We start from the raw sequence: 25,797 nt of genomic DNA, 5'->3' as shown, positions 1-25,797 counted from the left end.
ACGTGTTTGTAACCTTTCATTTAGGGTTATCATGTACTGGTTGAATTTATTAAAAGCCTTTTCATGTCTATGGGAAGTTGTAGTGACAGTAGGATAATGACCTGATTCTATGTAAAATTTAATTCAATGAATGGTCTTCAATACATACTATGTCTCAAGCAATATAACAAATTTGGGGATTGAAAAGTAACATAAAAATAATAGACACCATGAAACATGAAATATGGTTTAGAATATGTTATATAACTTTAAATTCTTAAAATTTAACTTTCTAGGTTAAATTAATGATCCTAAATGTGTTGGGGATATCTCTTTATTTGGAACCTATTGTTTAGATAATTAATGAAAAATAGCCAAATATGTATTCTATTAAGGAGGTATTAATTCTTAACATTACCCTCTTATACTTTTAGAACTATATTATATATATATATATATATATAAAAAGATCACATTGGCTGAAGACCTCAGTAGTGTTAAGTAAAGACTATTTTCACATATTTATAAAAGACATATGCTTGCTTGTATTTCTTTAGACTATTACCCAAATGCCAACAATATTAGAAATTTTGATTTGGGCAAATGACATAAAAAGATGTATGAATGTCATGTAAGGACAGATGGCTCGCATCCTGGAGGCTTTCATTTCTTATGTATATTTTTTAGAATTCACTAGTAACTACAAATACTGTTAAAAGTCATGCAAAGAAGATTCTTTAGAAATGTGTGAAATATCTGTCTAGACCTGTATACTTACTGATTTTCAGAGCCTGCTGATGCTAACCTAAAAATTTGTGTATGTTTTTTAAATAGAATTTTAATTCCAAATACATCAAGATAGACCTGGGTCAAACCAAAGCAAGGCATCCTATTATTTCTACCATGAAATGCAGTTACCCCTATAATTTTCACTCTGCTAGTAGACCTTACTGGTTTTATATGTCATGGTAATTTTATCCCATCTCTTCCTTTCTTCTTGGAATTAAATAATAATTTTTAAATAGTAGTGATATAAATAATGTCAAAGGACAAGTCAAACTTTTATGAAACTGTGGCACAACATATTAAAAATGGGATAACATGTTAAAGTATTTTTTTAAATGGATTCTTTTTGCTAGAAAAAAATATAAACTTCATGATGATAATTACAAACTTATCAGTAGGATTTTCTTTCTTTCTTTTTTTTTTTTTAAATATTTTATTTATTTATTTGACAGAGAGAGACAGCCAGAGAGAGAACACAAGCAGGGTAAATGGGAGAGAGGGAGAAGCAGGCTTCCCACTGAGCAGGGAGCCCGACGCGGGACTCGATCCCAGGACCCTGGGACCATGACCTGAGCTGAAGGCAGATGCTTAACGACTGAGCCACCCAGGCGCCTGGGATTTTCTCTCTTTTTAAAAAAAAAGATTTTATTTTTTTATTTGAGAGAGTGAGTAAGAGAGAGAGAGCACATGAGCAGGGGCAGAGGGAGAGGGAGAAGCAGGCTCCCTACTGAGCAGAAAGCCTGACGCAGGGCTCAATCCCAGGACTCTGGGATCATGACCTGAGCCAAAGGCAGATGCTTAACTGACTGAGCCACCCAGGTGCCCCAGTAGGATTTTTGATATATCTGTAGATTAACTAGTTTTGTCATTCTTGCATCTTTTCTTTCACAGGCATGATCGCAAATGTAACATTTTGAAGTAGATTAAAAAGTAATTTAAATTCCTTCTTTAAGTGAGATTCTAGCAATTTCTTTTAGAGAGCAAGAGAGTGGTGGGGGAGGGGAGGCAGGGGAAGGAGAGAAAGAATCTCAAGCAGGCTCCATGCCTAGCGTGGAGGCCAATGCAGGACTTGATCTCATGACCCTGAGATCATGACCTGAGCCAAAATCAAGAGTTGTATGCTTAACTGACTGAGCCAACTAGGCACCCTGATTCTAGCAATTTATTAGTATATTTTTAGCTACATAGATTAAAAAGCTTAGAAATAGCTACAGTGCTTTCATTTGGCAAATGTATTTTGCACATGGGAGAGAGACAGAATCATTGAGGGTCAGAGGATGGACTTTCGTGGTCACAGTGTAAGGTGATCCCCATGATCCCTGCATAATTGTCTTCACATCCTTGTACAATCTTCTCCCCTTGATTGTGGGCAGGCCCTGTGACTTACTTCTTATCAGGAGGAAATGACAAAGATGATAAATGGCACACATGATTACATGACATTGTGTAAGTCTCAGTCTTACTAGCAGACTCTCCCTAGCCTCTCTGTCTCCCTTCGTCCCTGCGTCCCTCTTCCTCTTCCCTCTCTCCCTCTTTCCATCTCTTGTCCCTCTTTCTGTCTTTGCTGACTTTCACGGAAGTAAGACCTCAAGGGTCCTGCAGCTGCGAGGAGCTGATGCTGCCACAGCCGTGACAGTGGGGAGGCAAATCCTTTTCCATTTGAGCCTCCAGCTGGAAATGCAGCAATAGATGACTGGTACACGTCTCATCATGGTCTCCTCTTCCTGAAAACCTTCGGTAATTAAGTAAGGAATTTATGTCAAAGTGCTAGCGGTGTTTAGTGCAGAAGGAGGCATTAAAGAAATACTTCCTCGTCCTCCATTTGCTCTGTAAGGCTTACTAGAAAAAAAAATCCAAATTGATTATAACACATTTAAATCCTGACTTCAATCTTGTCTTTCTCTGCTTAGCCAATTCCAGCCACACTGACTTACTACACTTTGCCCTTTCTCCCTCCACGAATACCCTGTTTTCTCTTCCGAAATGCTCTCTTTGAGCACCTGCCATGACAATCCCCCAATTTTAGATCCTATTCATCTTTGAAGAGCTGACATGCCATTTTTATCATGTGATCTGCCCCAGTTCCCTAGTCATATGCATCTCCTCCCTACCACCCAGGAACTTACCAATTTTGTGCTCCTTATAATTTTCTGCCTTAACATCTATTTATCTGATGTTATTTTTTGTTAGCTCTTTGAGGATCTGAAGAATGCTGCATGAATCTCTTATGCTCTAGTGTGTCTTGTGTTTATGGAGGGTCATAAATATATTTGGAGTACAACAACACAGTGTTGCTTCACTACTTTCTTTTTTTTTGAAACTTTCTTCCTTCCTTATGTGTAGTATCACTGTTGTTTTGAAGAGACTTTATACCGACACTTAGGACATCAGTGGTGTTCACTGCTTAAAGAGTCTCTGCTGGAAAAAAAAAAACAACAAAAAACATACAGGTATAATTTAGCGGTTGAGAGCACAGACTCTGGACACAAGGGGCCCGAGCCTGAATTCAGACTTCTGTACTTGGGAGAGCAATGCAACTTTTCTGTGCCTTCATTTCCTCTTGTATAAAACAGGGTAAGAACAGCACCTAATTTATCGGGTTGTCTTGAGGACTAAGTGTATGTGTGTGTGTGCACGCATGTGCATGCCCGTGTGCATGGATGTGTCTTAGAACAATGCTTGGAACACTGCATCATATAGGGTATTATTTTGTCCGTAAGGTAGGAAGGGAAATAACAGGTGCAGGGGTTCTGTGATACATGGTAATAACAGAATGTGAATTGGAGAAAAGAACTGTTCTTGGAAGCGAAAACCTTCCAACAGGCAGTCAGTCATTCTTTGCCCTTTCTTCTACATAGCGGATCACAACTGAGGATGATTTTTACACACCCTCCTGCCCCCAGCCCCGGGGCTGGGCAGCATCTGGAGGCGATTTGATTGTCAAGACTGGGGAAGCGCAACTGCCGTATGGTGGGGCCAAAGGGTGCTCCTGTTACATAGCCCGCAGTGAACAGGAGAGTCCCCCACAGCAATTAACCAGATGAAAGGTTCCATCGTGTTGAAGTGGCGAAAGTTGTTCCAGAATCATGTGAAATGTGATGGGAGAAGACATTATATTATTCGTGAGTAATGCCTTCAGACCAGCCATAATCACAGCTTTATTGCGAGTCAGTTTTTCATTCATAAAACAAATGCTCATTCCTGCTTATTTCTTTTAAAGGGGTTAGTATGCGGGTTAATTAGTGTTTGCAAAGCCCTTTGAAGATGTAAAGTCCTACGTAAATGCTATTTATTATTAATCACCATTCCGGAAGACCTTTGCTGTGACCTTCACTAGCCCAGGCAAACCTCAAAGACCTGAGCGATACTGAATGATTTTTGATAAGTTGGAACATTTATAATGAGAAAGATAGGCATCAGGGACGTAAGCCAACTTTAGATGGCTGGGATATGACTGTGTATGAATTGGCTCATTAAAATCAAGAAAACTATAGGTTTTGCTTTGGGGTCTGTTTGCTAAATTGGAGTAAACTTCTTCCAACCTTGCAACACTATATATAGCAAGGGAGGGTGGTAGCCAGAATCCATAATACAACTTTAATGATTATGAAGAAACAAAAATAATTCATAGGAAAAATTATATTATTATATTTATAAACATTTTCTCTGACCCATGAGTCACTGTGTAATTTAGACTGTCTGATAAAATGAAAGCAATAAAACAGTTTGCAAAAACCTCAAGAAACCAGGACATTGGTATAATACAATATGCTTTTTTCTGTAGGTATGAAGTATAAATTATGTCATAAATACAGTTTTACACTTCCACTGAATAAATGTTTTTAAATTTCAAAATAGCTCTTCATCTCACCTAATGTGACATTCTCCTGTTAGAGCAGAGTCTAAACCTGCACATTTACATAACAATGTTATCTTTAACTCAGCATCAGTCTGAATAAAAGTATTTGTTGGTGACCTACTGGGGTAAATCTGGGGTGGCTAGCCTTGAAAAGGCATAAACCTGAACTGTGGGTTTTAGCTTTGTCGAATTCTGATGGAGACCATGTGTGAACTTCAGTGTAAAATAAAGGCGACATTGCATGTCAATGGGGGAAAGCATGCATTTTTTAAAAAGATTTATTTATTTATTTTAGAGAGAGAGTGTATGGGGTGGGGGGAAGGGACAGAAGGACCAAGGGAGAGACAGAATTTCCAGCAGACTCCCTGCCCAGTGTGGAGCCAGATGTGGGGTTCGATTCCAGGACCCTGAGATCATGACCTGAGCTGAAATCAAGAGTGGGAGGCTCAACCGACTAAGCCACCCAGGCACCCCAAAACATGGATTATTTTATAAATAGTTTGGAGACAACTATGTAGTCATCTAGAGAAAAATAGTCAATTTGGAAACCTCACCGCTTAAACCAAATATATTTCATACAAACCAGATATTTAAAAGTAAAAACCAGGGGCACCTGGATGACTCAGTCAGCTAAGTGCTGGTTCTTGATTTTGGCTCAGGTCATGATCTCAGGGTCCTGGGATCAAGCCCCGAGTTAGGGCTGTGCCCTCAGCGGGGAGACTGCTTGAGATTCTTTCCCTCTGCACCCTCCCTCTGTTCACGCTCACTCTCTCTCTCTCTTTCTCAAATGAATAAACATTTAAAAAAATAAAAATTTAAAAATAAAATAAAAGTAAGAAAATAAAGCCATACAAATAATACAAATTTAGGAGAAGGGTGTCTTACGTATTGAAAACAAAAACAAAATAGAAACCAGAGAAGAAAAGATTGCTGAATTTAATTTACAAAATTTATAAAAATACTCTGCAGTAAATACCATAAATAAGTCAAAGAGGGGGCCTAGGAGGGAAAATATTTGTGATGAAATAGTAGAAAAATGACTTTTTTCTTTATGATATGAAGAGCTTCTGTAAGAAAGGCTATCATCTACATAAGAAATAAATATGACTTTATATAAAAAGTTCAAAAACACAAAAATATAGGTGAAAGAAAACAGCTATTAAACTCATAAAAAGATAGATTGCTCATCCATAACAAAGACATACTAAAATGTATTTTTCTTTTTGCTATAAAATTTATAAACCAAAACTTTGATATCTTGTTTTGATAAGAATGTGAGAAAACATATTCTTATGCTTTTTAATGCACATATTTATTTATATCATGTATATATTAATCCTCTATGGGGGCAAGTGACAGTACCTACCAAAATTTAAAATGCATTTATGTTCTGCCCAAGTTATTCAGTTTCCAGGGATTTACCTTACAGATGTTGTTACACATATACAAAAGACACATTTACAAGGATAGTTACTGTAAAATTACTATGATGAAGGAGAAGAAATAAATGTTAACAGAAGTTTGATTACTAAGTGATGGTATATCAGCCCATGAGAATATGAAACTCTGATATGCATAGAAATGCCTTTTCAGGGCACCTGGGTGGCTCAGTCTGTTAAGTGTCCAACCCTTGATCTCAGCTCAGGTCTTGATCTCAGGGTTGTGAGTTCAAGCCCCACACTGGGCTCCACACTCTGCATGGAACCTACTAAAAAAAAATGTGTTTTCTTTTCTAAGAGTTTCCCCCCCCTTTTTTCCCCTTCTGATTATATCTCAGAGAATTGCAGGGCACTGAGGAAATTCTTTTAACATTTGTATTTTTTTAAGGGACATAGAGACTAGTGAACTCATACAGGTTTCCCCCAATATCCAAAAGTAGAGTGTTCCTATGAAAACTTCTCTAAGCTCCACGTAAAGTGAAGAAACTGTTACCATTAATTGATACAGAAACATTTTTGAACAGTCCCAGGCCCCCAAAACTCACCTCTCTTAGGCTTTTCTGAGACCTTAGGACACCTCTTGCTAATACAAGCACAAAATAAATCAAGATAAAGCCCAGATGCTCACAGATAGATGTCAGAACTCTGGTGGTGGGATAGGGAGATGCTGAGTGTGTTTTCTGGGGAAGGACTGGGCAGGCATACAATTTTACTCATATGTGGAATTTAAGAAACAAACAAACAAAGGAAAAAGAGAGAGACAAATCAAGAAACAGACTCTCAACTGTAGAGAACAACCTGATGGGGGGGGGGGTAGGTGGGCGGGAGATGGGGATTAAGGAGCGCAATTGTTGTGATGAGCACCAGGTGATGTATGAAAGTGATGCATCATAATATTGTGTACCTAAAATTAATATTACACTGTATATCAACAAACTGAAATTTAAGTAAAAACTTAAAAAAAGAAAGGAAAACCTTGTCTAACCACAAGAGACCTACCACTTTCTTTCCTTGTTATTATTGCCATGACAGTGACCACACTTGGATATTGGTCCATTTATTGTAAATATAGATTAAAAGATAAGATCTCGCTCATCCAAAATGGATGCTCCAGATTAAGGATGAGATGGAAACTTAAAGCGCACAGTCAGTGCTGCCTTTCTCTGCCCCACCAAACCGAGGACACACTTGGAGAAGATACCAGTTTCCTTCACCGCAGCATGTCTCAGAATGCCTGTTCTCCAGCGCACCCTGGGCCGTAATGTACATTTATTAATTGAAGGAGCTTCCCCTTTTGTTTCAGAAATCCCAATGCAAAATCAGGTTAAACTTTTCTCAGTGGAGAAACTTGGTCCTGTACTTCTTACAACATCGTCTCTTAAGAATAAGTTCATTAGGAGATAATCAGCAAAATACTTTTTCAGACAATCTGTTAACACCCGGGTGTTAATGCTTGCCTCGGTCATAGCAGCTGCCAGACTCACGATTCACTGAATAGGACAATAAATTTCAACCTTATCTGATTCTGTTAATTAGAGTAAATGAGATCACTGTAGGAGCACTTGCTAATTATCAGTTACCATCAAATACCTGATGGGAGAGGTGGAGATGATATGCATAATTTTAATCATATTCCTTTCTTTGAACATAGTGAGAATGATCCAGTTCTCGGTTAGCGTCCCTCTTCAAAGTGAAATCCAATATATATGGCTGGATGGATGTGCAAGGATGTTCATCATATTATTATTTGCAACAGAAAAAAATTGGAAACAATCTGGGAGGTTAGGTAAATAGAGTGCTTCGTATAAGGATATGGTAGGCAACTGTTAAATTAACGAGGGAGGAAATTTCATGGCATGCAATGTATGAAATATATATACAGTATGCAATTTTTTTAAAGTATATTTTAAATGCATAGAAAAAAATATAACCTTATAGATCTTGTATCAAAATAGGACCACCAAATATATGTAAGTGCCGTCCTTATGACTCCTATTTTTTCTTTGTGTTTTTCTGAGTTCTCCAGTACTTTTGTACTGAGGGAAAAGTTCCAGTGAAATGAAATTAGTATGGACTTAAAAATGAAACACTGAACACTGTGTTCAATGAAAACTGAACACTGAAATCAGAGATCTTATTTTTTTCTCCTATTGGCATTCATAAGATATGTCCATTTTTTTTCCCTCCTGGCTAATTTAACTTTTCAGACATTTATTCCTTTCTAATGATTCCTGCATTCAATTCACAAGTTTTTACTTAGTGGGAAGACAGGAGTTATGTTTGATTCGAATCCTAACTTGGTGGGTCCAATCCAGCTCTGACTGATATGGCAGTGTTGCTGACTCCACGTGGGGATGGCGGGATCGGGAGCCTAGCAGCTGGGCCCAGGCCACCCAAGGCGGACTGTGAGAATGAGCCTCACAGACACATTTTTTTCCTGCTTTCTTTAGACAAAGAATCGATTTTGTAGCACAATGTATTAGAGTAAAGATAAGAAGTAGAAATTCACCAGGTGCCCTTTGTGTTGGTGACAGGAGCCATAAATTAGGAAGCTGAGGATGTATATCAAACGCACGATGGACACCTGGGTGGCTCAGTCAGTTCGGTGACTGACTCTCGGCTCAGGTCATGGTCTCAGGGTCCTGAGATCAAGCCCCACAACAGGCTCCATGCTGAGTGTGGAGCCTGCTTGAGATTCTCTCTCTCTCTCTCTCTCCCCCCCTCTGCCCCACCCCTGGCTTGCACACGGGCAATAAATAAATAAATAAATAAATAAATAAATAAATAAATAAATAAAATCTTTAAAAAAATGCATTATAAGTGAATCACAAGATTCTTGATTTCTTCAGGTCTGTCTCCAGAAATTTTAGGATGAGCTTAATGGCTGGGTGCAGTTTAGCACTCCTCTGTGAATAAAACATCAGCTCACATGTTGTGCCTATGAAGGACCACAAATAAAAGGAGAGAGAGAACAAGTAGAAAACATCACAGCCTGGTCCTGAGACACCGTAGGACGTTACTTCCTGATCTCGGGAGATGCCCTGGGCTTGTCAACACTCACACTGTGCTTCTGTTTCTCAACAGGAAACCTTTGTTCTAGTTAACAAGCTTTCCACTGCCCATCAATCTTTAATAAATGATTTCTACACAAAAGACAGGAAAGATATATGCATTATTGTTATTTATAGCCTAGCCTGTGTTCACAGAGATCTTGGAGCACCCCTGGCCCCCTCTCTGCCTTTCCATGTCCATCCTATTTTCATGGTTCATTCCCACCCTTACCTGCCCTGCACCTTCCTCTAACCCCTCCCTCTCTGAAATCCTCCTGTGTTTTTAGCCCAAACCAAACAAATTGGTACTTGATCCCCCTGTTTTACTATAGTTATAGCAGTCTTTAGTAGAGCTTTCAGGGAAATGCAAAATTTTACCTACATTTTCAGGGGATTTTTCCTGCTTCAGTTATAAGTCATAGAGATACATAGCAAACACCTGCTGGTTAGCTGATTAGATATTATTGTACTATTTTACTTTTATACTTATATTTTTATCCAAGTAGTGTAAAATAAATAGAAAATAAAAATAAATAAAACAAAAAAAGAAATAGTTACAGTGTTGAAAAGTTGGTAAATAAATATTATTTCATAGGATTGCTGATGAATAATTTATGAAACTGATACTTTTTAATAGAGATTTAGAAAAATAAAAACAAACTCCCTGGTGGGACAATGATGTCTAATTTCAAAGGCAAAAAAATAGATCGATAGATGGATCGATAGATAGATAGATAGACAGATATCTAAGCTAACAAGGAATCAGCAGAGGGAAGCATCGAAGTTAACTCTAGAACATATTCAAAAACTAACCACAGAAAGGAGATGGTTTGTATGTGATTGGAGGGGGGCCTGGGAATTGTGGAAGACAGGAAGCACCTGCTACCAATTTTAAGGTGTATTCGTGCAGTGGTTCATGCTGGGCTCTGAGTCTAGTATTGCTGGCAGGATGACTCTGGGCTGCTCACTCTGCTAGCTCTGAGCTGAACTCCACTTCTAGGTAGAATCGTGATGATAATGGGCTTCCCTCAAGGGATTGTGGTGAAGATTAGATTAATACCTGTAAAGGACTTAAAACAGCTGCTTGGCACCAGGGACAGATTCATTTTTGTGGAGGCTTAAAGCTTATACAATTTTTTTAAAGATTGTATTTACTTGTCAGAGAGAAAGAGCACAAGCAGGGGGAGTGGCAGGCAGAGGGAGAAGCAGACTCCCCGCCGAGCAAGGAGCCCCATGTGGGACTCAATCCCAAGACCCTGGGATCATGACCTGAGCCAAAGGCAGACACTTAACTGACTGAGCCACCCAGGTGTCCCAAGCTTATACAATTTTCCAGCTCTTCTATAAGAAAATTTTTTTTAATTTATTTATTTATCCAAGCAATTTCTACATCCAACGTGGGGCTCAAACTCATTACCCCAAGATCAAGAGTCACATGCCCTTCCGAATGAGCCAGCCAGGTGCCCCTTTAAAAAATTAATACAAAATTAGATATGACATCAAGTGATATCACTGAGAAAGGCAGAGTAACTTGCTTCAGAAGCCTCTCCTCCATAAAAGCAATAAGAAAACTGGCAAAACTTGTCAAAGCCAACTTTTTTTTTTAAAGCACTCTGGTAATTAATTTGCACTCAGGCTTACAAAAATCTAGGGGACGTTTATTTAAGAAAAACAGTTTGATTTTGTTAAGACTGGTGAGCTCTGTGGTGTCTTAACTTGCCCTATTCCCATTACCCTCTCCCTAATTCCACGGCAACGCTAAAAACCAGCATCCACAGTTACAGTGGAAACCAGTGGCCGCCAGAGGGTCCAGGGCAAAACCTTTGTCAGAGACTTGTCATGATTCGGCCTATCTGGCAGCTCCCTGGAAAACCCAGCTGTAAGGCTGATTGTAATTTTACTAGACTCAGAGAGGGCCCAGGTAAAAAGCTTTTCCCTGGGGGCCTTGACGGGAAACAGTCGGGGCAACTGTTTGATGTTACATCTGTTCGAGCTGGGATGACATTGGGACAAACTGCAAGCTAACCAAAAACCTAAAAGGAAGGGAAAACACTAAATAGCAAGGAAAGTGGATGTCCACAGGGGACTTTGAAAAACTCCCACATATTCTAGGGAGTCTAGAATCCATACCCGGGCGGGCGTGTCCTCAGAAACAACCTGGAAAGGCCCCAAGCTCTCCCCGTGGCTGACCTCAAGGCTCTGAACCAGCAGAAAGTGAAGCCTAGGGCAGCGTTGTCAAGGCCTGGCTGAGTGTTGAAAACACATTCCAAACACACACAGATCCCTCACTCCTGAGAGACCTCTTGTAAAATAAAGCCTTCTCGGCTCCGGCTTCATCGTCCAGGCTCTTGGTGTCTCTGAAAGCTTCTCCTCCCCTAGGTGCATCAACGGAAATTGGCTTGCGCAGATGTGTCAGTAAAAGGCAATATCAAGGAAAACAAGAGAACCACCTGTATTAGGTATCACCCTATGTTCAAGGGATGCTACATTTTTTTAAATTAATTAATTAATTTTTTGATGCAGTGTTCCATGATTCATTGTTTGCGTATAACACCCAGTGCTCCATGCAGAACGTGCACTCCTTAATGCCCATCACCAGGCTAACCCATCCCCCAACCCCCTCCCCTCTAGAACCCTCAGTTTGTTTCTCCGAGTCCATAGTCTCTCATGGTTCGTCTCCAAGGGATACTACATTTTAAACAGGTGAGATAAGAAAGCAGGTATGATAGGAAATTATTTGTTACTTACTATTTTCCAATCTTTTAAATAGAAATGGCCGTAAGATTTACTGGGGAGAGCATAGTAGACTTTGTACCCTATATTGGTTTTCCAGGCTGCCATCACAAAATCCCACAAATTTGGGCGCTTAAACAACAGAAATGTATTTTCTCACAGTTCCAGAGGCTAGGAGTCCAATGTCAAGGTGTGGGCAGGTTTGGTTTGTCCTGGGGCTTCTCTCTTTGGCTGGTGGTTGCTATGTCCTCATGTGGTCTTTCCTCAGCACACGCATCCCTGGTGTCCTCTGTGTCCCAAGTTTTCTTCCTAGAAGGACATCAGTCAGATTGAATTAGGGCCCGCCCAAACAGCCTCATTTTATCTAAGTCACATTTTTAAAGGTCCTGTCTCAAATATAGTCACGTCCTGAGGTACTGGGGGTTAGGGCTTCAAAATAGGAATTTGGGGGGTGGGACACAATTCAGTCCATACAGGTACTGTTCATCTGGGGGGATGAAACCATGTATATTTAAGAACTATCTTAAGTAGGTTTCCATTTTACATTTAGGACATTTACTCTGGGCAGATATACTGTGTGAAAATCTGGGCTGGAGCTGCAAGTCCCTGCTTTCCATGAGGGTTTGTCCCAAATCTACAGACCCTGCTATTTTCTCCCTTCCTTCTGCTGGCCTGTCCTCTCTCGCTTTGTATTCTATTCTCATCCAGCATCTCTCCTCCCCTGTCCCTAACATACCTGAGGATGTACTTGTCTCCTGACTGAGTCCTCTTCTTTTGGAGGCCTGTGTTACAAAAAAAATTTTTTTAACTCCCTGGAAAAATCAACATGTACCAGCACTTTCAAAGAAATGTCTAGAAAGTTCCGTGACATTTTTATGATAAAGTAAACCTTTTCCCTCCCTCTTCTAGGTCTGAATGCCAACCCCAAGATTCACAATCTCTCATCTTTAGAGCTGTCTAGAGGTAATAGATGGATGGATTTTTTTTTCTGCTCTAACTCTTTGAAAATTATAGCTAGTTGAGAATGTTTTATAGGAAATATAAAAAGGTCAGAAGATTTAACATTGCCAACAATAACTTGGACTGAGGAATGTTTTGATTAAGCTTTTAAATTATATTATATAAATAAATTATATAGGTTCGAATGAGCTGTAAGATTTCCCTAAACAGCTAAAGAATTTTCAAAGAGAGAGGATGTCTATAATTAAAGTAGTAAATCTTTAAATAAGCAATAAATTATGCAGAAGGTCTGGAAGCACTTACAGGAAATAAAGACAAGGCAGAGAGTTAGGGTGTAAATAGGTAAATGTATATATGTATAATTATATACATATACATCTATATGTGCGTTTTTGGTTTGGATTGGTGTGCTTCTGAAACATTGACTATTAAATATTCTTTTTTTTTAAAGATTTTATTTATTTATTTGGCAGAGAGAGACAGGGCGAGAGAGGGAACACAAGCAGGGGGAGTGGGAGAGGGAGAAGCAGGCTTCCGGCCGAGCAGGGAGCCCGATGCGGGGCTCGATCCCAGGACCCTGGGACCTGAGCCAAAGGCAGATGCTTAACCACTGAGCCACCCAGGCATCCCACTATTAAATATTCTTAATTTTATTTTATTTTATTTTTATTTTTATTTTTATTTTTTTTTTAAGATTTTACCTATTTATTTGAGAGAGAGAGAGCACAAGAGGGGGGAGCGGGAGAAGGAGAAGCAGACTCCCTGCTGAGCAGGGAGCCCGATGCGGGACTCGATCCTGGGACTCCAGGATCATGACCTGAGCCGAAGGCAGTTGCTTAACCAACTGAGCCACCCAGGCGCCCTAAATATTCTTAATACTGCAAGTATATTACACGAGGTGACAAAATAGATTAATATGTTAGAATCACAGGGTTCTAAGGAGGCTTAGCAATCATTTAAGTTCTTACTCTTAATTTAATAATAAGAAAATTGAAACCTAGAGACATCGTGTACATTTCTCAGTACTAACAAACATATCAGCAAACCTGTGTTCCATCTCATGAATGCAATAGTCCAGTTGTGGTCGAAAACTGACCTCTGGGCTCCGGAGCCAAACTACAACACGGAGACAGAGCTTGGGGATAAAGAGGAACAGGAAAGACGGTTTTATGACTTTGCCAAGCAAAGGAGGCTGTGGGGTAAGAGGCTGAGGGTTTTATAGGAAAATGCAGGGCCTGGGCGGTTTCGAGAGTCCTGCCAGCCGCGGTCCTCACGTCTTCAAGGTGGTCTCATGACCGTCACTGGTGCCGCTGACCATCCGAGTCTTGCTAGTAAGTATGGAGACCGAGTTCCTAGAACACAGGATTCTACAGAAAAACAGGTGAAGTGGAGGGGGAGGCGTAAAGAAGGAGGAAGAGAAAAATGTGTTCAAAGTCAAGGCTTGTGGGGGCATTAGCGGGTCCATCTTAATCTCCATCCATCTTTACGTTTCTATAGTGGTTTCCAAGTGAAAGGAAGAGAGATGCAAAGAAAGCCTAGTTGAAAATATGACCAATTTTACGGGGGAAAGAAGTCAATAGAAGTATTCCAGTCCTGCCTACCCCTTCACACAAATACACAGACATGTCCTGACTCCATGGTGTTGATTTGCTTGCTGATATAGTTTTTAAGATTTTATTTATTTATTTATTTGCTTATTTATTTATTTATTTATTTTAGAGAGAGTGTGCACAAGCAGGGGAAGGAGCAGAGGGAGAGGGACAAGCAGACTCCTGCTGAGCAGGGAGCCCAACGCTGGCTAGCTCCCGAGACCCTGAGATCATGACCTGAGCCGAAATCAAAAGTCAGACGCTTGACTGAGCCCCCCAGGCGCCCCTGCTCGCCGATATTAACTAACTGTGGGAGACTCCTGATGGCTGCAAGTTCCTCGACATTCTCCCTGTGGCCAGGGAGGGGCTATTGCTCCTTCCTCAGAGCCCGGGCGGGCCTCTGATGGTCTGGACTGAGAGACTTTGGTAGAAGCGATGCCACCCTAGTTTCATGGCTCTTTCTTACGAGGGCTGGCCGCTTCTACCCTGATCCTGAATCCTGAACCAGTCTGGAAGACGTGCAGTTGCCCTACTGAAGAGACCATCCAGAGGGACCCTGAGACCCAGGAACGGGAGAGCGACCCAGCTGAGCTCAGCCCTACAGACACGTGAGTGCAGACCCCTGGTGACCCCAGGCAGCGCCTGTCTGAACTCTTGGCCCACAAAACCCCGGGACAGAGTGACATGACTGCCGTCTAAAGGCACCAAGTTCTGGGAGGGTTTGTCATGCGATCAGAGAGAACTAAAATAGTACACTTTGATTTAAATTGAGGAACAGCTACAGCATTAATTTCAGGAAATGACTGTATTTATCATAAATATTCAATATAATAACTTAGCTAAGTATATTAAGATAAGTCAAAACATACTTAAGAAATATTCATGCCTTGAGGATTTGATTGGAGGCCATCGCGTACCTATTAATGAGCACAGACACGGGTCATTCTTGTCTTTAAAGTCCTGGAAATAACTGTACTCCAGATCCTGCTGAAATGGGGGTCCAGAGGCAGCGCCACTAGCCTCCCCTGGGAGCTTGCTGGAAATGCAGGGTTTCTGGACCTGCCCCGACCCCAGCATCAGAAGCTGCATGTTAATAGCTCCCAGCTCCCTGGGTGATTTGCATATAACTCTGTAACACTAAACACTAAGAAGCACCAGTCTAAATAGTTTTATTAGAAGGAATGGGAGTTTATGCAAATAAATGTGGGAGGAACATTCTTAATTATACTGCAGAGCACCCCCTTCTCTGGAATGTTTTGATGGTGGTTAAATCTAAAGGGAAGATTGTCCTCATTCAACAGCAATGGTTGCTAGTTTCGGTCAGTCTTCTCCTCTAACATCTTGTTGCTCATATAGGCACAATTTCTTCAAACCACAAATATTCCAGAATAGGAACGTATACTTTCAAATTGGGGAATGTGTCATATATATATTTAAGCTATAGCTTAATTATAGGAATAAAACCTATAAAACCTTTTATCTGTTCTTTGAACATAAATATTTTACAGGGTAGGCTAGTGAAGAAATAGATCCAGCAGAAGTGGTATTATAAATGGAATAATTAAACCCGTTCTGATTTTATGGTGCTGGGAAGAAATGCAGCGAATCTGGAAGGCATCTAGAGAAGAGTAACAGTAACTGTTTATTAATGCAATAAGATGACTTCCTCTGGCAAAACTGGTAGCCCAGCTGAACACCCCGCAGGAAAGGACCTGGGCAGGTTGCCTGGGTCATTCCTTTGATATGGGTCCACTGTTGCCACCCACTGGTCAGGAGTGAATTTTCCTCTGTTGGCCTTGTTGTTTTGTTTTTTGGTTTTGGTTTTTTGTGGAGCCCAATGGTGGGATTTGAACCCAATGCTGAGATCAAGACCTGAGCCAAGATCAAGGGTCGGCGTTCCTCCTGGCCTTGCTGTTTCAATATTCACTGGTTTAAATGTCTGTCTTTCAGTAATTCAGGAAATATAAATGAAGGCCTGTTGTAGGATAGCACTGATAATACAGTAGTCAGCACCGTGCTTGCCTCAGAGTTCCTAGTTTGGTTCAGCAAAATGTCAGGGCCAGGCCATGACATCAAAGGAGGATGGAGTGACTCAGGATGAGAAGGAGCCCACAGGAGAGACATCGAATCCAGTCTTGGAGATCAGGGAAGGATTTTCAAAAAGAAGTACAAAGAAATGGTTCAAATTTGGGGTTCTGGAGTCAGAATGCCTGGTAGGGAAGTCCTACTTGTTACTTTGGGGACGATGCTTCGCCTCTCACCGTCTCAACTTTCTTACCCGGGAATAGGGACACCAACCTCAAAGAGCTGTGGGGGGAGAAGAAAGAAAGGACAAGTAAAGGTCCCGTCAGTAGGAAGTGACCAAAAATATTAAATGTTAGCCTTGTTCCATAGCATCCTTCCCGGGCTCAGGGCATACAGCAGCAGAAGTTTAAAAGTATCCCCACGAGTTTCACCACACTGAGAATCCTGTGTGGGCAGGTGCGGTTTGCCCGAGATAAACAGGGCAGCGGGGTTGGAGGTTTTAGCTCATTTGAGCAGCAGATGAGCTGGTCTTACCACCATCAGGCCAGCTGATTCCTCTTCTAGATCAGGGTTTTGTTTGTTTGTTTGTTTGGAGAACAAGTTTTTGTTTCGTTTTGTCTTTCGCCATATTTTTCTCACTGTTGTGCACAGACTAAATATTTCTGTTTCCTTTCTTCCAAACTTATTCTGATTTCACATCATGCCATCTGGATTCTAGGTCACTTATCGGCTGGATGCTGTCCCGAGTCACTGACATTGAAAAATATATATCTACACATGGTCCGTTTTAGACCTTGCAGTTCAGAACCCGCTTTATCATCGTGGCAGTGACTAGCTTGTGCGTGCTCTAAATTGATTCCGGTCTCTTTAGTATTTCAGATTCGCTCATCACACAGCAGTTCACCCACTACTCTGTGTGGCCACAGAATACCATTTAGCTGGGACTTGGTAGCCTGTCTAAAATAGCCATTTGTTCATTGCATACACCCCACCTTGTAGCTTATTGGGTTATTATACATTCCTGGGTAGACTACTGGACATAAGGAGCAACCTTTCTTCATTTTACTGATTTTTTTCCCCCAAATACCAGAAGGAGTAGGAATGACTATTCCTGTTTGCCACATGTTTTGTGGGCTTTTTTCCCCCTTTGGAAACAAGAGTATTGAAACTTTGAGTGTTTCTGCTACTGGATTTTAGACCTGGGGGTGAGGTCAGAATTGCCAGGTGGGGAGTTATTAGAAACCCCACCTTAAGTTAGTTTTCTCTGTGGAAGTCACATGTCTGTCCTTTAAAACTGACGCAGAAAAATGGCTGCATCTTCATACCTAGGGAGCACTGTACATTGTGGTGGAGAGCTTCTGCATTTTCTTTTTTTTGTGAGTACTTGATGTGCCCAATGAGAAGAGATGAGACCCCTGAGAAATAATAGCAAGGCCCCAGAGTTAAATCTCTCAGACAGTTTCCTGGCGGGCAGTAAACTCACCCCAGGGAGGCAGGAGAGAGTTGGATGAACCCGGGGTATAGGCTGGTCTTCAGCTCTGGGGAGATGCTTCCGGCAAACACACTGGGAGGTCACCCAGCCCCAGGCCCATCACCACTCTTTGTGGAAGGGACGGTAGAGAGGGAATAATTCGGGCTACCTCACTGCCCGTCTGAAGTGCTCTCCCTGCCGCAGTGAGAACAGCGTGCTCTCTCTGCTGCTTTCCGGCTCCCGTGGGAACAGGTCGCAGACTCACTTCCTCACAGGACTGTCCCAGCAGCCGGCCTGGTGACTGGCACAGAGCTCAACACATGTTTGGTGATTGACTAACTAACAGGAGGAACGGCCTCACCAGACGATAAGGACAGGGAGACGTGGAGCAAGGTCACAGGCTAGTCGGGGAGTCAGGCTGAAAGGTGGGGGCGGCAGCAGCCCCAATAACACCAGGCGGCACCAGGAAGGCTGTCTGTGGCTGAGAGAGACTGGGAGCCACAGAGGGTCCCAAAATCAAGAATCCATTGGCCACCTCAGATTGTTTGTTCTGCACAGGGAAGGTCTCTGGGCACAAAGGAGTAGTATTTGCCTTACCAGTTTTTGCTGTTGTCTCATGATTGGTACAGCCCGGGGAAGTGCAAGTTACAGTTCACCTTGTATTTCTGCCATGTCATGTGATAAAATATCGTTTCTGGTAACACCTGTATCCAGTGCATCTTATGTTTTATCTCTTTCTCCAAGCCGAACTGAAGTGCCCGTTACTCTATACTTAGTAACTATAAGGAGTAGATTTGCTACTTGTTACATTTCTGTGTATTGATGACCGATATAATCAGTTCTTATTTGTACGTAAAAAAGGAACTCAGGGAGGAAAGATAACTGAACTCTGTATGGCTTAAATAAATTGTATAAATTGAGGTATAAATCTATTGATCAAGCAATATTGCCATTTGTAGAAAATACACAAAGGAAGTGGCTTTCGTACAATTCACAGAAAGAATTTAAAGAAAGAGATTTTTTTCACAAGAGTTGATTAAAAGTAAACAATATGTATCCCTCAACAAATATTTATTTATTTGTTTATTTACTTATAAATTGAGGTATAATCGACATAAACATGATACTAGTTTCAGATGTACAACATAATGATTGGCTATCTGTATATATTGCAAAATGACCACCGCAGGAAGTCTCGTTAGCATCTGTCAGCACACAGAGTCATAGAATTTTATTCCTTGTGATAAGAACTTTTACGTTTTACTCTTTTAACAGCTTTCAAAATAGGCAGTACATTATTATTAATTATAGTCACCATGCTGTACATCACATCCCCATGACTACTTATTTTATAACTGGATGTTTGTACCTTTTGACCGCCCCCCCGGCCCCCCACCCTCAGCTCTTACACACAACAATCACTGTTACGTTCTCTGTGTCTGTGGGCTTGGTTTTTGGTTTGTTTTAGATTCCACATGTGAATGAGATCATACAGAAGTTGTCTTTCTCTAACTCATTTCACTTAGCATAATGTCCCAAATGGCAGGATTAAATTCTTTTTACGGCTGAGTAATATTCCACTGTGTACATATACTGCATCATATTTATCAACCCGTCACTGATGGAACGAATATTTATTATGCATCAACTGCATACTGAGCACAGTGTGGCTCCTGGGAATTGAACAGTGATCAAGACAATGAAAATGTTCGCTTTCCTTGTTTTTTCAGACTTGCAAACGGGGAGTAGGATGACCTGTTTGAAGGCTGTTTGTCATTCATCTTTCCTAATCACGATCGGCTCGCCCCAGAAGTGCGAAGCCTTCGGTGTACAACGCCACCTGACTTTTAATCAGCGCTTCTTTCCCTGCGTGTTAGCCCTCGTTTTCTTTCCAGTTTATTCCAGTCGTTGAACGTCTTTCCTTTTTTCTAACTCTTCATTAGCCTTTAGTGAAGACAATCCCATCTACCGTTGGCTAAGGCTTACGATGTGCAAAGTCCTGTGTGTTCTTATGTGGTGTTTGCAACAATCCTTTGAAGCAGGTGATTCGCACACCCGAGAAAGTTTGAGGAGTGCTGTTCTAAATCTTTCAAAACCCTTATCGGTGATCCACTGATCTCTGACCCAGCTACATCACAATTGCCTGATGTGTTAGTTAAATAAAATTCAAATTCTCAAGCTCCACAAACATCACACTGAATGAGAAACTCTGGACATGAGACTTCGGCTCTACAGTTTCAGAAATTCCCCATAGAGGGGCGCTTGGGAGGCTCAGTTGGTTGGGCGTTGGGCTCTTGGCTTCACCTCAGGTCAAGATCTCAGTGTCGTGAGATGTAGCCCTGTGTCAGGTTCTGCACTCAGCGGGGAATCTGCTTGAGATTCTCTCCCTCTGCCCCTCCTCCCACTCACTCGCTCTAACATAAATAAATAAATCTTTAAAAAAAATTCACCATATAATTCTGACGCACAGACATATTTTAACCCCTGATATAAGGCAAGGGAAACCTCCAATATCTGCATGAGTTTCTATATTATTTACATACTGACAAAATTGTTCGTTTTGCAGAATATTTGGAGCAAAAACATTGCATAATTAGGTCCCATTTTATTTATGAATATATTTAAACTGTCATTCAGTTATGATGTTCAGGACATTTTGTAAGTATTTAAGAGTATTCTAAAATTTCTCCAGGAGAACACGTTGCATAGGTTCTGTTGTGTGATAAATACCTGTCTTTCGACTATTGGCTTTGTCTTCAGAACTTGTAGCTATTCCTAGAAAAATCAGGGGAAGCTCTGATGCCCATTCAAATTCACAGTGGGCCTGACCTTTTAAGGCATTTAATCACAGAGTTTCATAACATGCAGGTACTAAGTTCAAATTGTGGAAACTTCAGTGTTTTGAAATTTCCCATTTCTATTAAATCATCACATTTGAGGTTTTTCATATCCACAAGTGAAAGTAAGTGAAAAATGCACAAAAGCAAAGGAAATGTGTTCCTGTTTGTTATTAGCTTCAAAGCTGAATATTTCACCGTGAGGCCATTATTCTGTCACCTTTTGTGTGATACAGGCCAGGATGCTTAGATCGCCCACCCTGGGGTATTTGCACGGGGTGCTGGGCGACAGCGCCCCCTGGGGGCCATGGGGCTTGCAATGCTCGAATCTCAGAGAATCACATGCCCATTAGAACGGGGGCCACAACTGTAATGAAAGATGCATTTTCTTTGGTCTGTGAAGTGTCTGTGCTAATATTCTAAGCTTTAATATCCTATTGTGGGTAGACTAGTCATTCATGTAGGAAATTAAAGCAATTCCACCACAGGGAGTTATTTAGATGGGGATAATGTTAGGTTTTATTAGCATGTTCCGTCTCTTAGGCTCACACTCGCAGTGGGGATATGTTTCAGATGCTTCGGACACAGTTTCGAGAATCTTCTATTTCTTTTTTTTTTTTTTAAAGATTTTATTTATTTGAGACAGAGAGAATGAGAGAGACAGAGAGCACATGAGAGGGGGGAGGGTCAGAGGGAGAAGCAGACTCTCGCCAAGCAGGGAGCCTGATGCGGAACTCGATCCCAGGACTCCAGGATCATGACCTGAGCCGAAGGCAGTCGCTTAACCAACTGAGCCACCCAGGCGCCCGAATCTTCTATTTCAACCAAGATGATTTGGTACACAACTGGAAGTCAACTACTTGTCCTGCATTATTTTGGAAGGTTTTCTGACATTCCCACCACCACACCTTCTGTTTAGTAATAGATCTAATTCCATTTCGGGCCTGTGTTCTGATTTCAGATAAAAATGAGACCACCACTAGGTAGGAAGAGCAGTGAGCTTCAGTGAGCTGTTGTAGCTTATTGGAAATGAAACCTCTAGATTAATTCTTCCTCAGTGGTAAGCGTGCAAAGTGGGGCAGTTCATGTTGTCCATCCATGGGTGGGTGCTGGAGCTGAGAGGGTCTATACTTCCCTGCCCCTCGGCATGAGGTGTGGCCATGTTCCCTAGTTCTCCAATAGAATGTGAGCACAAGTGGTGTGTAGTATTGCAGAACCAGGGGTTTCTAGAAGCAGAAACTCCACCTCCTCCCTTCCCTCCCCCTCCCTAGAGGAGCCACAGAAGGAAGGAACCCGGATCCTGAATGAACGCAGGTAGGAAAGCTGCCTGGTGACTGGGATGACCCATCCTACACTGTTTTTCTGATTGAGAAATAAGCTGCCATTGTGCTGAGCCATTATCCTTTGGGGACTATTATCATAGTAAGTCTCTCTGTACAAATGGACAGATTGGCTTGGGGAGGAATGGAAGGACTGCCAGCCAGTGGCCCCACCTGGAAGGAAGGCACCCACGGGGATGGCCAAGATGGACTCCCGCAATCCATACATCTACCTGGGGCTGGTCCTCTCTTTCGGGAAGTGCTATAGTGTTTAGTTTTGATGTTATACCATTTTTTTTTTGTCCAAAATATAAATAGTAAATAAATTTTCTTATTTACCATTTGTTCAGTAATAAAATATTTCCTGAGTACTGACTGTATGCCAGACCAGTATATGCTGAGGGATGGGTAGAACACCAACAAAGGACCAGCTCCAGCCCACAGGCCTTGATGACCAAGGTTTAGGCCAAAGGGGTTGAAGAAGGCAAGAGAGATAGAGTAGAACATGATCACAACAGAGTATCACAACTGCTCTGATGGAAATATGCCCAGAGTATCGTGAGAGCCTCTGGTTCTACATGAAGGTCATTGGGAATGATTTGCCAATGTCCAACTTTCAGTGCTTAGGATGAATAAATCCGCTAGCTTTAGATTGAGGACATTTTTAGTAAACAAGAAAAATTAAAAATAATCGCAACAGGTGGATAAAATTAGAATACCTCACTTAAAGTACTTGGAAATATTTATAAACTGGAAAGTAGAGAATGCATTGGGCAGAAGCAGACAGCATCCACTGCATGTGGATTAATGATTAGGCTTCAGCAGGATGCTGAAGAAGGACCTCCCATGTTGTGGGGTTTCTTTCCTCTACTGGCCAGTAGACTGACCACAGATGGATAACAACAATGCACAGAAATGAAATTCTTTATCTTTGATGTCATGGGCTTTATTAGCACACTTCTTCTATTATCTTCATGACTTTACTGTCTAAACATCTGTTTGTCATGTTCCATACTAGATTTTGAGAATCAAACAAGGTGTCGTGCATGGGTGGAAGTCAGCTCCCCAATTCACACAATTTCTAAAAGTTCACTGACATTCCAGTTACTATTTAAGGAATTATTATCTAGTGAAAATTCTATCTAAATATCTATTCAATGACATAATCAGATTTTTTTTAAAGATTGAACTTTCCCAGTTAAAATTCTTTAGTGCAACCATCACATAAAACTGGATATCTCCCCACTAAATTATATGAATCCAATATTAATCAAATGAAGGTACTGATAAACAGTCAAGATTTTGTAAAAATATTATTTACTAACTCAAATTTTTTAAAAGATTTTATTTATTTATTTTAGAGAGAGAAAGAGAACGAGGAGGAGCAGAGGGAGAAGGACAAGGCAGACCCCCCACGGAGTGGGGCTGACATGGGGCTGGATCTCACAACCCTGAGATCATGACCTGAGCTGAAATCAAAAGTTGGCCACCTAACCCACTGAGCCACCCAGGCACCTCTTAACTCAGTTTTTTCTACCCATCTTTGCTTATCTACATGTACATGAGAATGTAAACCACTAATTAATGCTTATAAAAAAGGAAGCCAGGGAAACAAACAAAAGGGGGGGCAATATAAAGTAGTTACATATGTGCAAATGAAAGCTTTATTTTATGTTATTAATTCTGAATTTAGAAGAGGTTTTATTAAAAGGCCATTGCAAGGCTGACACTTTACAAATGAATCTGATCTATGTAAGATGAATCAGATAATAAAGACCTGAAATTTCCAACTAAGAGAACTTTCCAACTAAGGTTACTTTCATTTTAGCCCCCAAATAAGGGTCACCTCTCTGCAAAGTGATTTTTCAACCCAGCTCCAGTAAGTACAAATATGCAGGCTAAAAAGAGCAAGGAGAAAGTACATGGTTGTGGAAATCTTGAGGGTGGAGTCGGAGAACACGCAACGAAGGCGGACATCCCGGAGCGCCTGGGTGGCTCAGTTGGTTAAGTGTTTGCCTTCGACTCAGGTCATGATCCCAGGGTCCTGGGATCGAGTCCTGCATCAGGCTCCCTGCTCAGTGGGGCTTCTGCTTCTCCCTCTCGCTCTGCGCTCTCTCTCTCAAGTAAATAAATAAAAAAATATATTAAAAAAAAGGAAGGTGGACATCCCATGGCTGGGTAAGAGAGAGGAAAGAATGCCCCTGCAGAGGGCAAGTAACTTAGGGAAGAAGTATTTTTCTTGAGTCCCTATGCCGTAGTGTGTGGTATTCAGGGATTTTCGCACACTGTCTCATTTCATTCCGTGGCCCTGCAGGGTGGACGGCGCCACCCACTCCAACTCAAACCCATGTTCTCTGACCCTGAGGGCACGCCGTTTCTACCATGTGCGTGCATTGCAAGGAGGCGACTCCCCGAAGCCATAGAATTAATGGTACAGGACACGATATCTGCATTTTGTAGGGCTATGAAGCTAAAGGACAATTTAGAGATTTTTTAATTCAGTAGTGTCACCTTACATTTATTTATCCGTCAGAAAATCATGTCAGCAATACCTTAAAATTCTATCCTAACCACCCCTCCAACACACCTCCGTAGAGATTGCTATTTCAAGCCACCATCATTTCCTTGACTTACTGAAATAGCATCTAATTAGTTTCCCTCTTCCAGTCTTGGCCCCTTAATGTCTACTCTTCACACACCATCCGTGATGACATTTGTCAAAAGTAAAACCAATCACTCTCCTCCTCTGAACAAAATTGTCCAAAGATTTCACATTACATGCAGAGCAAAAAAGAAAATAAAATACAAATTCTTACCACGACCATTAAGGCCCTATATTAAAAAGCATCAAGACATCTTTCTGATTCCACTTCTTACATCCCTTACACACGCTGCTTCAATCTTTCTGCTGCTGCACAGACCTGCCAAGAACACTCCAAACCTAGGTCCTTTGCAAATGTGAGAAATACGGGGGGAAAAAAGATAAGGCAGAGATGATTCAAAGACTTTTGTTCACAGCAACTGAGTTAATGGTGGTGCCTTTTATCCGGATGGTGAAGAGGTAGTTTCTTTTAAGATTTTTATTAGGGAAAAATGTAAACATAACCCCAAATTAGAAGGACAATAATATAAAAACCCACATACTCATCTGTGATGAGACAAACAACTCTTCCAAGTGGGTGCCTAGGCATTTCACAGAATGGTGGCCCTGCTCATGTCCCGAGTCTGGACACTTAGGGATCTGAGCATAGGATTCCCGCCCCCAGTCCCCACCTTGTTTTTCCTGGTACACCTTTTAAAATAACCACTCAGGGTTGAGCTCCTGAAAAGTTAGTGACCTTTGGCCACAACCACCTTGTACGTAACAGGTGCTGCCACCCTGCTCTCTGTCTCCTGCTCATTCATGACCTGGGATAGAGGACCGCCCTTCCCCTGGCTTGAAGCCCACCCCCAGACCCCCACCCCCATTTGGGGGATTTGCAAGTAACACATCTTGTGACGTTACTTCCTTTGTGTGGGTGTACTGAAACTGTGCCTTCAGTCAAGATGACCCAGGGTTTTCACTTCCCCAAAATGGGACCTCGGATGCCGAGAGGGCTACCTGCCCACCCCATTTGGCCTGTGCCTCCTCCTGCAGCAGGTCATGATCTGCACGTTTGTAATTTAATACTCCAGCTCTGGCTTCTTGGCACATCATCACCCAGCTGAAGCAATGAGCTCACTGAGATCCTTGTTCTATCCGTACTTTAA

The 25,797-nt window shown here is 41.5% G+C and overlaps 1 protein-coding gene across 2 annotated transcripts in view; it reads left to right on the top strand.

The window, feature by feature from the left end:
- Window positions 1–25,797, top strand: part of LIG4 (DNA ligase 4) — a 71,466-nt gene that overhangs the window by 14,326 nt on the left and 31,343 nt on the right. Inside the window, exons 1-3 of one of the 2 annotated variants that reach the window (XR_014143907.1) lie at window positions 3,108–3,887; window positions 12,756–12,809; window positions 14,526–15,003. The gene's annotated coding sequence lies outside the window, so the exon portion shown is untranslated. Of the gene's footprint in view, window positions 1–3,107; window positions 3,888–12,755; window positions 12,810–14,525; window positions 15,004–25,797 lie in introns of those variants that run through there. The other variant, XR_014143906.1, reaches the window with a different exon arrangement.

The sequence above is a fragment of the Leptonychotes weddellii genome, chromosome 3 (assembly GCF_054177405.1).
Source record: "Leptonychotes weddellii isolate Sample4059 chromosome 3, ASM5417740v2, whole genome shotgun sequence".
Classification (NCBI taxonomy): domain Eukaryota; kingdom Metazoa; phylum Chordata; class Mammalia; order Carnivora; family Phocidae; genus Leptonychotes; species Leptonychotes weddellii.
Note: the sequence above shows the minus strand (reverse complement) of the source record. Positions and strands in the feature narration are given on the sequence as shown.